The following is a 13,183-nucleotide window of genomic DNA, read 5'->3' on the forward strand; positions in this document are numbered from 1 at the left end:
TGGGGCACCTAAAATGGGAACAGATGCTCTCAGGTAAATGCATGGCAGAAATGTGAAGGTTGTTTGGGGAGCACTTGCTGATAGTGCTGGACAGGTCTGTCCCACTGAGGCAAGGAATAGATGGTAGGTTGAAAGAACCTAGGGTGACAAGAGATGTGGAAAATCTAATCAAGAGGAAGAAGGAAGCTTACTTAAGGTTGAGGAGGCAAGGATCAGTTAGGATTCTAGAGGGTTACAAGGTAGCCAGGAAGGAAGTGAAGAATGGACTTAGGCGAGCTAGAAGGGGGCATGAGAAAGCTTTAGTGAGTAGGATTAAGGAAAACCCTAAGGCATTCTACACTTATGTGAGGAAGAAGAGGATGGCCAGAGTAAGGGTAGGGCCAATCAGGGATAGTAGAGGGAACTTGTGCCTGGAGTCGGAGGAGGTAGGGGAAGTCCTTAATGAATACTTTGCTTCAGTATTCATTAGTGAGAGGGAGCTTGTCGTTTCTCAGGACAGTATGAAACATTCTGAAATGCTCGAACAGGTTGATGTTAGGAAGGGGGATGTGCTGAAAATTTTGAAAAACATAAGGATTAGTAAGTCCCCAGGGCCGGATGACATATACCCTAAGTTATTACAGGAAGCGAGGCAAGAGATTGTTGCGCCATTGGCGATGATCTTTATGTGCTCACTGTCCACTGGAGTAGTGCCAGATGATTGGAAGGTGGCAAATGTTATTCTCTTGTTTAAGAAAGGGAAAAGGGATAATCCTGTGATTTACAAACCAGTCAGTCTTGTGTGGGCAAAATATTGGAAAGGATTCTGAGAGACAGGATTTATACATGAGTAATATGCGAGGCCCCTTTCAGGTCATGGCTGACCATGGGTTGCATCCTCGCTGTTCTAGCTTTCAGTTCCCTGAAGCGACGTCGCTTGTGACTGAAGACACTGATGCTAGAGTGACAGTCCCGATCACAGAGGTCCCATCTTGTTGTGGTCATTGATCTGCTTGAGCTGCTGTATCCCTTCCTTCATGCCCGCTTGTCTGCTGCAGTGCTCATCAGCTTCTTTTCCCCTGTTTTGAGGTGTTGGTTCAGGGTGCTTCTCCATCTCATGCGGTCAGCTGCAAGCTGCTCCCAAGGCTCCGTAATGATGTCAAGTGCCTTCGTGTCCCTCATGTCCTTGTCATGCAGCTGGGGATGCCGAGTGAATCTCTTCCTGGATATAAGCTTTCCATGAGGACATCCTTTGGGATGTGGCCGTCCTCCATGTGGTGGACGTGGCCCAGCCAGTGTAGTCTCTGCTGCCTGAGCAGACTATACATGTTGGGAAGGCCAGCACCAGATAGGACCGATGCATTGGACACTCTGTCTTGCCAGGATATGCCCAGGATATGGCAGATGTAGTCCATGCTTCACTGCCGTACAGCAGTGCACTTATAACGCAGGCATTGTAGACTGACATTTTTGTCTTCACTGTCGGCTTGGAATTTGTCCATACTTGAGTCATGAGGCGATCAAGATTGAGGCTGCTTTCCCGATCCTCTTGTTGATCTCTGTGTCCAAGGAGAGGTTGTCAGTGATGGTAGAGCTAAGGTATGTAAACTGATGGACAACATTATGTTTGTAGTCATCGATGGCGATGATCAGTGGTGCCTCTGTGTCCTGTCCCAGGACGCTCGTCTTCTTCAGACTGGTAGTCAGCCTGAAACCCTTGCAAGTGTGAGAGAGGTGGTCTGTCAGTAACTGGACTTCCTGCTGGGTGTGTGTTGCAACTGCAGCATCATTGGAAAACAGCATGTCCCTGTTGAGTGCTGCATGTACTTTTGTCTTGGCCCTGAGGCAGGCCAGGTTGAAGAGCCTGCCGTCTGATCTAGTGCGTAGGTAAATCCCCTCCGTTGAGGTGCCAAAGGCATGTTTTAGGAGCATGGCAAAAAAAATCCCAAAGAGTGTGGGAGCGAGGGCGCAGCCTTGTTTAATGCCGCTGCAGATGTTGAAGGGCTCAGAAGAGCTGTCATTGAACTGCACTGTCCCTTCACGTTCCTGTGGAAGGATTCGATCATGCTGAGTGGTTTTGGTGAGCAGCCAATCTTCAGGAGAACCTTGAAAAGGCCGTTCCTGCTGACCACGGCGAACATCTTGGTGAGGTCAATGAAGGTGACATACAGGGGCATTTTATGTTCTCTGCAATCCTCCTGTAGTTGGCGAAGGGAGAAAATCATGACTACTGTTGACCTTTTAGCTCAGTAGCTGTACAGTGATTCTGGATACACACTTTCTGCCAGTTTCTGCGGCCAAGTCAGAATGACCTGAGTAAAGGTGTTGCCGACAGTGTTGAGGAGAGAGATGCCTCTGTAGTTGTTGTAGTCATTTCTCTCGCCCTTGTTACTGTAGAGGGCAATGATCTTGGCATCCCTCACGGCCTGCGGTACAGCTCCTTCTTGGCATCATTGGCAGAGACTTCATGCAATGGGAGCAGTAAACTAGTTTTGCAGCACTTGGTCAGATCAGGAGGAATCCCATTGCTACCCGGGGCCTTACCTGAGGCCAGGTTGTCAATGGCCTTGCTGAGCTCTTCTATTGATGGGTCTGCGTCTAGCTCGTTCATGGTCAGCAGGCACGTGATGCACAGGATTTATAATTACTCGGGAAACCACATTTTGATTAGCGATAGTCAACATGGCTTTGTGAGGGGCAGGTCATGCCTCACAAACCTTGTTGAGGATGTGACAAAACACATTATTGCAGGTAGAGCAGTGGATGTGGTGTACATGGATTTTAGCAAGGTGTTTGATAAAGTTCCCTCTTGGTAAGTTCATTGAGAAAGAAAGGAGGCATTGGATACAGGTGAAATTGGCTGTCTAGATACAGAATCGGCTGGCCCATAGAAGACAGATGGTGGTAATAGATGGAAAGTATTCAGCCTGGCGCTTTGTGACCAGTGGTGCTCTGCAGGGATCGGTTCTGGGATCTCTGCTCTTTGTGACTTTTATAAATGAATTGGATTAGGAAGTGGAATGGTGGGTTAGTAAGTTTGCTGATGACATGGTGGTTGGTGGAGTGGTGGATAGTGTGGAGAGCTTGCGTGGGTTGCAATGGGATATTGACAGGGTGCAGAACTGGGCTGATAAGTGGCAAATGGAGTTCAACCTGGAAAAGTGTAAAGTGATTCACTTTGGAAGATCAAATTTGAATGCAGGATAAAGGGTTAAAGGCAAGATTCTTGGCAGTGTGAACAAACAGAGGGATCTTGGGGTCCATGTCCATAGATCCTTCAAAGTTGCCAGGTAAGTTGATAGGGTTGTTAAAAAGGAGTATGGTGTGTTGGCTTTCATTAATGGGCAGATCGAGTTTAAGAGCCGGAAGGTTATGCTGCAGCTCTATAAAGCCCTGGTTAAACCACATTTGGAATATTGTGTTCAGTTCTGGTTGCCTAATTATAGGAAGGATGTAGATGCATTACAGAGGGTGCAGAGGAGATTTACCAGGATGCTGCCTAGACTGGAGGTCATGCCATATGAAGAAAGGTTGAGAGTGCTCAGACTTTTCTCATTGGAGCAAAGAAGGATGAGAGGTGACTTGATAGAGGTGCACAAGATGTTGAGAGGCATAGATAGAGTGGATAGCCAAAGATTTTTCTCCATGGCAGAAATGTCTATCACAAGGGGGCATAATTTTAAGGTGATTGGAGGAACATTTAGGGGAAATGTCAGCGGGAGGTTCTTTACACAGAGAGTGGTGGGTACATGGAATGCACTGCCAAAAGTGATAGTAGAGTCAGGTACATTAGGGACATTGAGGAGACTCTTAGATAGGCATGGAAGATAGTACAATGAAGGGAATGTCTGATCTTAGAATAGGATAAAAGGCTGGCACAACATTAAGGGCCGACGGGCTTGTACTGTGCTGTACAGTTCTATGTTCTAAATGTTTTATCCAGGAGTATATGCTGAGGGACAGACTAAAGCTGGAGCCAGCTGCCACAGAGGTACAGTGGGGGCAGGTCACTGTCTAAAGCTGTTCAGGCACAGTAGACTGAGATCTAACCTATCAGTTTCCCTCAGGCTGTAAAGAATATTCAGTGTAAATCAAGATATCGAAATGTGTTGAGACACTTCAGCATGATAGAAGAAAAAATGTATGTTCATTGTATTTTGTGTCATTTCTAATTTGTAATGAGTTTGGTCTTAGATTATATACCCAACATACAATGTATTTTGTAAATATTAAGATGATTATAATTATATTGAAAGGGAATGCTGTACAGGGAGAAGTTGAATGTTCTTGCAACTTTTGTAATATTCATGTTGAAATGTTCAGTCATGTATTTTTACCAATTTTATGATTAAATTACTGCCTCATTTGTCTAATTATGGCCTTACAATATTTCATTTGTAAGGACGACTGATCATTTATATTATATTTTAATTTTGTTCTTTTGAAATACAAACTGGAAAATGGAATTCTGAGCAGCTTTTTGTAGAGGATGAACCCATTTTCCTTATTCCAGATTAAAGGAAATGTTGAATGGCTTGGTCATTTATTCATTATATAAAGGCATGTAATTTTTTATTGAGAAGCTGGATTTGATTATTTTGTGAGAATTGTTGGCATCAGGTACTTTTCGGTTGAAACTAAAATAAGCTGCCCAGCAATATCTTTTGGATTGGGTCTAAGTTGTAAATTGTCACAACCAAGATGAGAGACAGCTGTTGAACTGAGAATTCCAAAAGCCTACAAACAAACAAGATCTCTCTCTTTCTCTCTGAAAGGAAAAGAGATAACATTTAGAGGCTTTGGAAATACACAAAATTCTAATTCAACCTGATTTGGATTCTTCATCAACAGAATGTATTCCTTTTTGCCTGTGTTTTCCACCCACATATCTGCTAAACAGTCTTATTTGATAGAGTTGTGAATGAATGTGAGTCTGTTTGGATTTAAAGGGGGTTCGTTGACAAAGGCTGGAGTGAGTTTCTTTTACCTTGGAAAGTGCCAGAGTCAGGCTTGAACCACATTGGAAATTAAACTGGTCATGTCTCTTGATTGTAATGATTTGTGGAACAGTAGAGCTTGACTTTCATCAGGGTCCTGATTATGTGAGGTTCTACAATCAACACCAGTAACCTTCCGGACTAATAAAGGCTAAATGTTCAGATCATGGATATCTGCTTGCAAACCCTTTTTCTGTGAATGACGGATTTGCTGGATGCTGCCCTGAGACTTATCCTTCGGAGATCTGTCCTTGCTGACTTCTTAAAGGAAGACAGCAAAATACATAAGAAAATGTTTATTCATATTTGTCATGGATAATCACTGCACTGGAACAAATCCTATATCCAAGCTCATGGCCCTCATTCAGAGTTGTCACTGAGGGTGAATGTGTGGTCATCACTGCAGCAGGGAGTTCACTTTGCAATTGCTACTTGGATGTGAATCATCAGTTCTCTATAAATGTTTACAGGTTTTACTGTCACAGAGGGTGAAAACACAAGGCCTGAGTGTGACAAAGAACCAGTGCTAACTTGGAAATTGGATATAATGGGAGCTCCTTGCAGAGGGGAGGGGAATGCTGTATTTTATGTACTGTCAGCCTCCATAAGCTGGTGTATGTTCAAGGCTTTAATCAGGTGAGCAGCGAGGAGGCTGTTTCAGGAGACTTTAAAATGCCATCCTTTCAAAAGCAGACAGTAGTTTAAGTTAGTCCTGTGGCAATAGATATTATGTTAACTTTATTGCTTAACTAGTTATATTAGTGTGATATTTATGAGCTTTTTCAGCAGTACAGATTCAATGGGTCAAAAGGCCTCTTCTGGACTGCATTATTCTATACAACCTAATATATTAATTTCTTTTTAGCTTGTACCATGTCACATGGGGTTACCACAGCATTGGTTTATCATCTTGGTGTCAACCACTATTTTGGATCTGTATGCTAGTTTTATAATTTGATGCCCTTCCTGCCATTAAAATTCCACCTCTATCATTTACCTGACTGGCTGACTGGGGATCTCTGCTGCTCTTACCACTTGCCATTGGCCCATTGGAAGAATTTAGAGGTTGATGTAGAGGTTGCTGTTCAGGGACATTATGCTCACATCTCCTTGGCCAACAAGTGTTGAAGAAAGAATCGAGTACTGGCAAGTTGTATAGCTAAGGCTGTAGAGGGAGCTTTAAGCTAAGTAGTGTAGGGGAGTTTGAGTTTGATTTATTGTTGTAACATGTCCAAAGATACAGTGAAAAGCATTGTTTTGTGTGCTCTACAGGCAGATTGTACGATACAAAATGCACTGGGGTAGCAGAACAGAGTGTTATGGCTGCAGAAAGAGAGATCGGGTTAACATTTGAGAGATCCATTCAAATGTCAGATTGTAGCAGGAAAGAAGCTATTCTTTAATTTGATCATAGACAAATTCAAACTTTTACATCTGCCCAACGGAAGAGAATATAAATGAGGTAGGAAGGTCTTTGATTATGCTGGTTACTTTCAGCGGGAAGTATAGATGGAGTCAATGGATGGAAGGCTGGTTTACGTAATGGACTGGGCTGTGTTCATGACAGGGATCATTTGGCCATATCTGCAAACTTAAAAAGCAAGGTCAAGGCAATAGTGCAGGATAATGGTATGGATAATGGTATGGATAATAGTATGGATAATGGTATGGATAATGATAACCAAAGAATCACAGCGAAGAACAGAGTGTACGTACATAAGACCGCACCAGTATATAGGGTCAAAAGAAAGAAAAGTAAAAAGACAGAATTAAAGACTCTTTATCTGATATGAGTGCAGACTTTGTAGACAGATAAATTGAAAGCTCAAATAAAAATAAATCATTATGATAACATAGTCATTACAGGAATGTTAGCAACTTAAAATTTCTACGTCTGACATTTTTTATGACATAAACTGCTAAAGTATAAAATAAAACATACCAGCTTTCATTTATTCTTTCCTGGGATGTGGCTGTTTTTGTCTGTTAATCATTAATTGCTAACACAGAATCCTGACATTGCAGAAAGAGGCTGCACCAACCCTCTGAAAAGCATCCTACCTAGACTCTTACCTTATCCCTGTAACCCCAAATTTACCACAGCTAATCCACTAAGCCTACACATCCCTAGACACTACAGACAATTTAGCATGACCAATGCACATCTTTGGACTGTGGGAGGAAACTGAAGCACACAGCAGACAAATGTGCAAACTCCACAAAGACAGTTGCCTGAGATTGGAATCAACCCCAGGTCCTTGGCATTGTGAGGCGGCAGTGGTAAGACTGTGCCACTCTTGGAGACGATGGTGGTGAGCTGCCTTCTTAAACTGCTGCAGTCTATGGGATGTAACTGGACCCCAGGACGGTACTGACCACAGGGGAGTGGTGGGTTTAAACTGAGGAGGATGAGGATATGGAGATGTCAGTATTAGACAGGGGTGGACAAAGTTAAAAATCACACAACACCAGGTTATAGTCCAACAGGTTAATTTAAAATTGCAAGCTTTCGGAGCTTTCCTACTTCCTCAGGCGTGGTATGGTAGAGAAGTACGAGACACAGTATTTATAAGCAAAAAATTAACAACGTCAAAACTAGCTGCCCTTGTTGAATCATAGAACATAGAACATAGAAGAATACAGCGCAGTACAGGCCCTTCGGCCCTCGATGTTCGCCGATCCAAGCCCACCTAACCTACACTAGCCCACTATCCTCCATACGCCTATCCAATGCCCGCTTAAATGCCCATAATGAGGGAGCGTCCACCACTGCTACTGGCAGGGCATTCCATGAACTCACGACTCGCTGAGTAAAGAACCTACCCCTAACATCTGTCCTATACTTACCCCCCCTTAATTTAAAGCTATGCCCCCTTGTAATAGCTGACTCCATACGTGGAAAAAGATTCTCACTGTCGATCCTATCTAAACCCCCACTCATCTTGTAAAATAATCCTTTAATTAATTAGGAGGTAGACTGCTGATTAAATGCAAAATCCAGATTCCTTTTAAGTCTTTGTCCCCAGATAATTAAAGGTTTTATCAATGTACAAGAGGTGATATCTCATGTTAGACAAAGCACTTTAGGGGGGAGGTCCCGCTTCGAATCTGTTTATGTTTTAAGCCGAAGTCTGTGTTTTTTTTGATAGAAAAGAATCTTGAATGAAATAGCTTCCCCCAACATGTGTCTGTGTGTCTGTATGTATGTGTGAGTGTATGTATTTGTGTGTGCGTGTGTCTGTGTATGTGAAGAGACAGAGAGGGTGTGTGTGTATGAATTTGAGAGTTGTGTGTGTACACATCTGTACATGTGAATGTGAATGTGCATGGGCGCGAGAGCGTGATGGCTCAGTGGTTAGCACAGCTGCCTCACAATGCCAGCGATGTGGGTTTGGTTCCAGCCTCGGGCAACTGTCTGTGTGGAGTTTGCACATTCTCCCCATGTCTGCGTGGGTTTGCTTCCACATTCCAAATATGTGCAGGTTAAGTGAATTGGCCATCCTAATTTGCCCACAGTTTTCAGGTTAGATGCATTGGTCAGGGGTAACCAGAACATAGAACATAGAACAATACAGCACAGATGTTGTGCCGAACATTTGTCCTAGCTTAAGCACCTATCCATGTACCTATCCAATTGCCGCTTAAAGGTCACCAATGATTCTGACTCTGCCACCAATCTTCGTATCGTTTGCAAATTTACTGACCCACCCTTCGACTCCCTCTTCCAAGTCATTAATAAAAATTACAAACAGCAGAGGACCCAGAATTGATCCCTGCGGAACTCCACTTGTAACTGGGCTCCAGGCTGAATATTTACCATCTACCACCACTCTCTGACTTCGACCAGTTAGCCAGTTCTCTATCCAACTGGCCAAACTTCCCACTATCCCATGCCTCCTGACTTTCCGCATAAGCCTACCATGGGGAACCTTATCAAATGCCTTACTAAAATCCACGTACACTACATCCACTGCTCTACCCTCATCCACATGCTTGGTCACCTCCTCAAAGAATTCAATAAGACTTGTAAGGCAAGACCTACCCCTCACAAATCCGTGCTGGCTGTCCCTAATCAAGCAGTGTCTTTCCAGATACTCATAAATCCTATCCCTCAGTACCCTTTCCATTACTTTGCCTACCACCGAAGTAAGACTAACTGGTCTGTAATTCCCGGGGTTATCCCTATTCCCTTTTTTGAACAGGGGCACAACATTCACCACTCTCCAGTCCCCTGGTACCACCCCCGTTGACAGTGAAGATGAAAAGATCATTGCCAACGGCTCTGCAATTTCCTCTCTTGCTTCCCACATAATCCTAGGATATATCCCGTCAGGCTTGGGGGACTTGTCTATCCTCAAGTTTTTCAAAATGTCCAACACATCTTCCTTCCTAACAAGTATCTCCTCTAGCTTACCAGTCCATTTCACGCTCTCTTCTTCAACAATACGGTCCCTCTCGTTCGTAAATACTGAAGCAAAGTACTCATTCAAGACCTCTCCTATCTCTTCCGACTCAATACACAGTCTCCCACTACTGTCCTTGATCGGACCTACCCTCATTCTCGTCATTCTCATGTTTCTCATAAAAGGCCTTGGGGTTATCCTTGATCCTACCCGCCAAAGATTTTTCATGCCCTCTCTTAGCTCTCCTAATCCCTTTCTTCAGCTCCTCCTGGCTATCCTGTATCCCTCCACTGCTCTGTCTGAACCTTGTTTCCTCAACCTTATGTAAGCCTTCTTCTTCCTCTTTACTAGATATTCAACCTCCCTCGTCAACCAAGGTTCCCTCACACGACCATCTCTTTCCTGCCTGACAGGTACATACATATCAAGGACACGTTGTATCTGTTCCTTGAAAAAGTTCCACATTTCAATGACATCCTTCCCTGACATCCTATGCTCCCAACTTATGCTCCTCAGATCCTGTCTTGCAGCATCGTATTTACCCTTCCCCCAATTGTAAAACCTACCCTGTTGCATGTGGAGTAAGTGAGGTCTGCAGATGCTGGAGATCAGAGCTGAAAATGTGTTGCTGGAACAGCGCAGCAGGTCAGGCAGCATCCAGGGAACAGGAGAATTGACGTTTTTGGGCATAAGCCCTTCTTCAGGGCTTTCTATCCTGTTGCATGCACCTATCTCTCTCCATAACCAAGGTGTAAGTCACAGAATTGTGGTCACCATCACCAAAATGCTCACCCACTAACATGGCCATCATTTGTCCTGTTTCGTTACCGATTACCAAATCCAATATGACCTTCCCTCTGGTCAGACAATCTACATACTGAGTTAGAAAAGCTTCCTGGACACACTGCATAAACACCGCCCCATCCAATCTACTTGATCTAAAGAGTTTCCAATCAATATTTGGGAAGTTGAAATCGCCCATGACTACTACCCTGTGGCTTCTGCACCTTTCCAAAATCTGTTTCCCAATCTGTTTCTCCACATCTCTGCTGCTATTGGGGGGCCTATAGTAAACACCCAACAAGGTGACTGCTCCTTTCCTATTTCTGACTTCAGCCCATACTACCTCTAAAGGCAGATCCCCCTCGAACTGCCTTTCTGCAGCCGTTATATCATTTCTAATTAGCACCGCCACCTCCCCCCCTCTTTTTTACCATCCTCCCTAATCTTACTGAAACATCTGTAACCAGGAACCTCCAACAACCATTCCTGTCCCTCTTCTATCCACGTTTCCGTGATGGCCACAACATCGTAGTCCCAAGTACCTATCCACGCCTTAAGTTCACCCACCTTATTTCTAATACACGTTCGTGACACCACCCACGCCCTCCACCTCCTCCAGGATTTCCGCTTCCCCGGTCCCCAACGCCTCATCTTCACCATGGACATCCAGTCCCTGTACACCTCCATCCCCCATCACGAAGGACTCAAAGCACTCCGCTTCTTCCTTTCCCGCCGTACCACCCAGTACCCTTCCACCGACACCCTCCTTCGACTGACCGAACTGGTCCTCACCCTGAACAACTTTTCTTTCCAATCCTCCCACTTTCTCCAAACAAAAGGAGTAGCCATGGGCACCCGCATGGGCCCCAGCTATGCCTGCCTCTTCGTAGGGTATGTGGAACAATCCATCTTCCGCAACTACACTGGCCCCACCCCCCATCTTTTTCTTCGCTACATTGATGACTGTATCGGCGCTACCTCGTGCTCCCACGAGGAGGTTGAACAGTTCATCCACTACACCAACACCTTCCACCCCGACCTCAAATTCACCTGGACAGTCTCGGACTCCTCCCTCCCCTTCCTAGACCTTTCTGTTTCTATCTCAGGCGACCGAATCAACACGGACATCTACTACAAACCTACCGACTCCCACAGCTACCTGGACTACACCTCCTCCCATCCTGCCCCCTGTAAAAACGCCATCCCATTCTCCCAATTCCTTCGTCTCCGCCGCATCTGCTCCCAGGAGGACCAGTTCAAAATACGTACAACACAGATGGCCTCCTTCTTCAAGGACCGCAATTTCCCCCCCGACGTGGTCGACGGTGCCCTCCACCGCATCTCCTCCACTTCCCGCTCCTCCGCCCTTGAGCCCCGCCCCTACAACCGCCACCAGGACAGAACCCCACTGGTCCTCACCTACCACCCCACCAATCTCCATGTACAGCGCATCATCCGCCGTCACTTCCGCCACCTCCAAACAGACCCCAGCACCAAGGATATATTTCCCTCCCCTCCCCTATCAGCTTTCCGTAGAGACCACTCCCTCCGCGACTCCCTTGTCAGATCCACACCCCCCACCGACCCAACCACCACTCCCGGCACCTTCCCTTGCAACCGCAGGAGGTGCAACACTTGCGCCCACACCTCCCCCCTCACTTCTCTCCAAGGCCCCAAGGGAAACTTCCATATCCGCCACAGATTCACCTGCACCTCCACCCACATCATCTACTGCATCCGCTGCAGCCGGTGTGGCCTCCTCTATATTGGGAGACAGGCCGCCTACTTGCGGAGCGATTCAGGGAGCACCTCTGGGCCACCCGGACGAACCAACCCAACCAACCTGTGGCACAGCATTTCAACTCCCCCTCCCACTCCACCGAGGATATGCAGGTCATTGGACTCATCCACCGCCAAACCACAACAACCCGACGGTCGGAGGAGGAGCGTCTTATCTTCCGACTGGGAACCCTCCAACCGCAGGGGATGAACTTGGACTTCACCAGTTTCTTCATCCCCCCTCCCCCCACCTTGTCTCAGCCGGATCCTTCCAGCCCGGCACCGCCTTCCTGACCTGCAGTCTTCTTCTTGACCTCTCCGCCTCCACCCTACTCCGACCTATCACCCTCACCTTGACCTCTTTCCACCTATCACATTTCCAACTCCCCTCCTCCAAGTCCCTCCTCCCTACCTTTTATCTTCTCCTGCTGAACACTCTCTGCTCATTCCTGAAGAAGGGCCTGTGCCCGAAACGTCGAATCTCCTGTTCCCTGGATGCTGCCTGACCTGCTGTGCTGTTCCAGCAATAAAGTTTCAACTTTGATCTCCAGCATCTGCAGACCTCACTTTCTCCTCGAAGTATACACACTTGAACCCATCTCTGTGTCCGCAAGTACTCCCTGTCAGTGCTACCTTCTCCACAGCCTCCCTACATTCTTGGACATCCTGAAAAACAGCTAATCTACTTGCTGGACTACAAGTCCGGATCCCATCCTCCTGCCAAATTAGTTGAAACCCCCCCGAAGAGTGCTAGCAAACCTACCCCCCAGGATATTGGTGCCCTTCTGGTTCAGGTGCAACCCGTCCTGCTTGTACAGGTCCCACCTTCCCCAGAATGCAGTCCAATTGTCCAAATACCTGAAGCCCTCCCTCCTACACCATCCTTGCAGCCACGTGTTCAACTGCACTCTCTCCCTATTCCTTGCCTCACTGTCACGTGACACCGGCAACAACCCAGAGATGACGACTCTGTCTGTCCTAGCTTTTAGCTTCCAGCCTAACCCCCTGAGCTCCTGAATGACCTCCCCACCCCTCTTCCTACCTATGTCGTTGGTGCCAATGTGCACCACGACTTCTGGCTGCACACCCTCCCCCTTAAGAATTCTGAAGACACGGTCCGAGACGTCTTGGACCCTGGCACCCGGGAGGCAACAAACCATCTGAGATTCTCGCCCATGTCCACAGAACCGCCTGTCCGTCTCTCTAACTATAGAGTCTCCTATAACTAGCACTCTCCTCCTC

Source organism: Chiloscyllium plagiosum, unplaced genomic scaffold (genome assembly GCF_037043375.1).
Source record: "Chiloscyllium plagiosum isolate Xiang-an unplaced genomic scaffold, Cpla_swu_hap1 HiC_scaffold_31, whole genome shotgun sequence".
Lineage (NCBI taxonomy): Eukaryota > Metazoa > Chordata > Chondrichthyes > Orectolobiformes > Hemiscylliidae > Chiloscyllium > Chiloscyllium plagiosum.